Source organism: Parus major, chromosome 3 (genome assembly GCF_001522545.3).
Source record: "Parus major isolate Abel chromosome 3, Parus_major1.1, whole genome shotgun sequence".
Lineage (NCBI taxonomy): Eukaryota > Metazoa > Chordata > Aves > Passeriformes > Paridae > Parus > Parus major.
Genome location: NC_031770.1, coordinates 23,061,128 through 23,067,276, shown reverse-complemented (window position 1 = coordinate 23,067,276; position 6,149 = coordinate 23,061,128).

The window sequence follows — 6,149 nt, the reverse complement described above, 5'->3', positions numbered from 1 at the left end:
CCCCAAACACAGTCGACTTTCTGGGCTGCAAGTGCACATTGCTGGGTTGTGTTGAGCTTATCAACCAACACAATCAACAACCTTCTCCTCAGGGCTTGTTCTTAATCCATTCTCTGCCCAGCCTCTATCTGTGCTTGGGACTGTTGCCCACCCAGGGGCAGGACCTTGCTGAACGTGATGGAGTTCTCATGGGCACACCTCTCAAGCCTGTCCAGGTCTTTCTCGATGGCACCCCTTTCCTCCAGCATGCTGACCACAACACAGATCTTGGTGGTGTTGGACAACCCAACCCCACTCCCCATGCTCCCAACAAGGATGTTAAACAAGATAAGCTACAATTAAACAATTCCTGTTTCCACCAAATGCTATTCTGATTTGCATTGGTTTGCTCCTTGGTTGGCTTGGTAAAGGAGGTTGGTGGACAGTTTTAAATCTGCTCTCACCACACACTGGCACATCCCACCAGGGGCAATAGCAACATGAGGGAGCACAGGAAGACGGGGAAAGAGACAGAAGAAGGCATGGGATGCACACACATCTTGGAGTGCAAAATCCCACAGGAAAAATTACCTGTAGCCTCGGTCAGGATTGCAAGAATCCTGTAAGACTTGGATGAAATTTGCGTCTTTTCTCATCGTGTGCATTTCAATCACAGCTCAATCCACTCTCTCAGATACCCTTTTAACTTTTGACTGGAGTCACTGACAAGTGCATTTGGGTTGTGCTGCATAGAGACTGGTGAAAAGGCCTAGGGTTGATTTGGCTCTGCTTCAGCACTGAATCTGTGAACCAATACATCCAGAAGGTATCATTTAAAGTTAAAGTCGAAATGTGTTTCCTTAAGTTTTCCAGTAATCCGCTTTCTGCAGATATTTCAGATGGTCAAGTCTGATCATACAAACGTTATGGAAAGCAAACACCAAACAGCTGTGAGCCAAATAAATCAATTTCAAATCCAGGGAGGACATTTGCAGAATTCAATAGGAACTATTATCCTTAGCTCCCAAGGAACAGCAATCTCAGTTCCTCTTGCTGAATGTGTGTTATTTGGTGCAGCTAAGAAGTTGATGGATCAAGGATTTGAGGCCCAAATCTGGGAGGTACTGTAAGAGGTGAATAGTGAAGAGTATTTCTATCTACTTAAGCTTAGGCTTAGCCTGCTGTGCAGTGCAGTCACATGGAGCATTTGCTGTATGGGTGCTGTGCTGGATCTAGAATTGTTATACAATTATAAAATATCATATAATCATTTAAATGCAGGGGATTTCAACCAGACCTCCCCTGTTAGGTACTTCAAATATTTTTCCCTTTCTTTTTTATTCTTTTTAACTTTATCAATTTATTTATTTTCTCTTTGGCTTCTGGAATGTAATCAGCTGGAAAACCAGGCTCAGAGAAAACAGTGTTGTGAGGCTTCCAGCCAGGTCCAGCAGTGCCCCAGGAAACACCAGGGCACTGTGACTTTGCCTGGTATCAGGAGGCACTCAGCACCTACATGGCTGGCCAGTGTAAATGAATGCTGGCAGCAAACCTGTACTCTGGGAGTAAAGGTGACATATAATTAGTCCATATGACTTCTGTTGATAATAATTGCAGGTAACTGGCTGCATTCTGCTAGTCCAAATGACTGTCACCCTGCACCAAGGTCACACGTTATCTGCAAAGGTTTCATATTTCATTTCAAGCAAGGAGTTATCCATTAATAAAAACAGAAGTAGATTACACAAATGTGCTCTCTGCCAAGACTGCCTAGCAGAGCACATGCAGAGCTTTTTTGGCAGTGCCTCCCCGCTGAGCAGCACTGCCCCTGCACCTCCCTCTGCAGCACAGCCAGGCACGGGAGGGGCTCCCAGGGAATGCTAGAAACGCCTGAGTAATTCACTGTGGGGAAATGCAACAAGTAAATACTTGAACTGTGTTGTCCAGTGAAAAGGAAACAAGACCATCTTGCGGTGGGAGAAGGGGCATGAAAAGATGTTAATCGCATGAGCAGTAATCTCTTTGGCTGCTCAGTGTGCCACACTTGGGCTTTGTTTGCCTTTACTTATCTGGCTTACTTACCCCAATCCGTGTGATCTTGGAGGTGCTGGAGGGCCTCTTTAAGTGTGCACGAGATCAGCTACTGGAGAAGGGCAATGAAACCTTAAGGAGGAAAGGTGGTACCATTAAAAAAGCAGCCTTCAAGGCCACCTATCTTGACAAAAGGGCTCTGACAGGTAATAAATGCAGAAAATCATTGAGACAGCAATGAATTATGAAGGCTATTAAAACCCACAACCGAATTTACAGAATCAGCTTCCCCATATGTATTATAAAAATGCTTTTCCCCAGGAACTGGAGATATCCAAATTTGTATTGCAGATTAATTACAGCTTTATTTAGCAGAACTGCAGAGGGAGAGTTCAGTTCAGTCAAAATAGCATGGGTGTTAATAGTGTTAAACTTTCTGAATCTCATATACTGCCAGGAAATCATTAACATTACATTTAACAATTTCAGGTACTTCTGGTTTTGAACTCCAATTTTATTATTTATGGAATTTTGATTGCAGAAAAAACATACCCAGCACTTGTATTTAGATTCTGTTTACAAAGGAGCTCTGTCTTCTCCCTGGAACTTGCATAAGAACAGAAAAGTAGATTATGTGGTTTCTTAATAGTTCTTCACAAAGAGTCTTCTGTTTCTGACAAATGGTTTATGCAAATGCATTCTCTGAACTGCTTTAAGCTGTACTCATGGAAAAATGACATTTTGCAAGAGGGAACAATGAATATTCAATGCATCATTTCTTAGGTGAGCTGATGGACAGCTTGTATTCTGCAGCCAGTGCCATTCTCTAATTTTGAAATTTTGACAGAGGGCAGAGAAGTATCAACAGGCAGTGGGAAGTGAAAAGCCCTGGCTCTCAGGCCTTCCATCAGAATTCCAATAAAGGCAATTCAGGACTTTAAATTACAGGCTAGAAGCAAATTTTCAGTTTCCCAAAGTTCAACAAACGGGCTGTTTTACAAAGGGCAATACAGAGAAAAAGAATCCATCTGCATCCTTGAAATCACAGCTACTGCTGGGCTGTGGAAGGGCAAGAGGATGACGGCTTCACAAAAGCCTCCCATAGATATTAATCCCTGGTGTGAATGGAAGAAAAAAAAGGAGGCAATTTGGAATGTACAGGCTGCATCTTACAGGCCTTATTCATAAGAGCAGGCATGCTGAAGTCAAAAGCTTTGTTTGTATTTTGCTGGGACTTGCCTGAGAGCAGAGGAGCCTACGTTTTGCAGTCCTGTTCAGAAAGGATGGGCTGCAGGAGGAATTTGACCTTTCTATGACAAAACAAATTTAAGTCATCAATTCACATGCAACTCCAACTTACGTCATGAATTCACACACAACTGCAGTATAAAAATAACAGTGTTGCTTTGATAGAGAGTAAGAAACCAAAAAGAGGAAGAAAGGCAAGTTGAAGAAGCTGGAATGTTAATGTCTTACACCTCCTTTGCCTCTCATGTACGTCACATGTAAGAGGTAAGATTTTTGAGTTGAATTCCACAAGTGAACACAACAGTTACGGGAAAGTAGGCAGGCTTTGCTCTCTCCTCCTCATCTCTTTTCTGCACTTTTTCTCAAGTATTTTCTGGTTTGGAGATAACATGCAAGTTATTCTCAAGGGTTGCTTTCAAGAAAGAGTAAGGGTGTCTCATGTCATCCAATTCCTTTGTATTTAGTTCTTAGTAGTCTTCTACATTTACCAGAAAGCTGGATAAATACATCTGTGAAACTTAGACATTTAGAGATAAAGAATTGTTTAGAAAATCTTCACCCAGATTGAAAAGAGGATCAGATCTCTTATGTTCATTTACAGCACAGGTATTCAGCATATGAAGCAGGGTAACTAATGCCTTTGATTGCTGAGCTTGTCGAGTTTGTCACATTAAGTGCAACTAGAGATTGGAAAGCAATTTCCTGCATATAAATGTCTTCAAGTAAGTACATTTAAATAACAGGTAACCTCAAAAAAGAAACTTTTGGACATGCTTTAAAACTTGGCCTTTCAAACAGCATTATTTTAAAAAACATATACTCAGTAGACATCTAATTTCCACACAGTGATCTGAAGTTAATAGTCCAAATTCAGAGTTCAGTTACCTAACCATAATTCCTGAATTAGTTCAACAAGGTAATTGTGGACAAGAACTCAAAAACTGAGGTTGGAGATCCTGCACTACAGTGTTGGATCACACCGAATCTCAATTGTTTTTACAAACTATGCCTAGAAAAATCAGAAACTCACTGCTTAGTCCAGGTCTATGCAATAGTGATATATGCCAAAAAGACTGCAGTATTGTACCCTCTTTTAGTTCCATTAGCAGAAGTGCTTTCAGAAACTTTCTGAACTAACTGTTGAGGAGAGAAATGAGTGATTCTGATCTGTGTGTAGAAATATCCACTGATAGACATTAAAATTAACCTTCCAAGGTGGTGAAAAACCCTACCTTCTTTGGGGGGGGGTGGGGGGGTGGGGGGGAGGTTAACAAATGTTTTAAATGGCCTTGTGTGGACTGTACCTGCTAGTATCAAGATTCTAAGCTGAGCACAGTTTCCAATTTCCCTTGGACAGCATTTCTGGCTGACAAACAAACAAATTTTGAAAGTGATTCACAGAGAAAAAAAAATGCTGAAAACACCAAAGACGTGCTTCATTTGTAGATTTAATTAAGATATCGTACCAGTGCAAAAGCACTTAGTTGCAGAGCAACAATTTTCTGCTGCTGCATATGCACCAAGACTAAGCTGAAGAACTTATTTTCAAAATAGGAGGTACTGGTCCTGCCACAGATGCCAAGAGAAGCGATATAACACTCTCACAGACAAAGTCTGGAGATGGTTTAATAATTTAAGCTCGTGGACATCCTGATCGGCTGCCTGACAGAGAGGAGGAGGCTCTGAGAGGAAAGGTCAGGTCTGTACTTACTCTTCCCCTCGAGGTCAATTGCTGGACACTGTCAGACACCACAGCTGGGGTTACTGGCTGATTAGTCAGCCCCAGCAAGGCCATTTTGGAGCAGATGAAAGTTGCCTGCATGACAGACTCTCAGTGTCACCACAGCTTTGGATCCCAAACTTCATGTGACCTTTCGAAATCCAGCTGCTGCTTAGTGCATGGTAAGGAACTGGAGTTTGTGTCATCTGCTCAGTTTGCTACCTGGCACCATTCAGGACAAGTCTACACACCCAAATGTAATCCATGAGGCAAAGCTGGGCTGTTCTCACAGGGTGAAGCCATGGTCAAGAAGCTGCACTGTTCTCTCTGGGTCACAGCTGGAAAAAAGGGACAGAAATTAGAGAGAACAGAGTAGGTGGAGCACTGTGACAACTCCCTGGGGGACCGTGGTCCTCTGTGATCTATATGGAACCTAAGTGGGTAAGAAAAGCCTTTTGTGTAGGGCCAGAGGGAAAGGGAGATTTGGGATGCTGTACCCAGTGCTGATCACTCCCTCCCTGATGCATTCAGTTCAGGCTTTACACTGCAGGAGCTTTAGGCCAATTTACATATTTTTAGCAAGTAAAAGGCCAGCTAGGTTATTTTCAGCAAATAAAAAGTAATCATTAGTTTGATTTGCAATTTTCAGGGGCTATTCCTTCTGACAAATAAATAAACAGGAATGAATGCATCTAAAACAGTAAATTAATGACCTCAGTTTGCCTAAATAATTGCATGCCAAAATGCAGCTAAAACATCTCTCATCTCTCCATCAGGCTGCTTTGTTTGTTATAGATAAAACCTTGATGCACACAAAGCCAGAAAACACCATGTCCCAGTAAATCTCCCACAGGCACAGATAGGTCTTAATATGTTTGCAAATCACATTCTGACACTGAGCCTATTGTGAAGAGAAAATGGCTTAAAACTTGACCAGAATCAATACTGAGACTGCAACAGAAACTGGAGTGTAAACACAGGCTCCTAATATTGTAACCTCAAAGTTTCTCTCAAATTCCTTCTTGGAAGTCAAGCTTGCACTACTTAGAAAGATGCTAAAATACTTCTTATATAACTTCTCAGGAAAAGCTGTATGTGGGGAATAAACTACTGAGCTGGCATTAATTTAATTTTACTCTAGTGTTCTGCAATATGGCATATTTCACATCAT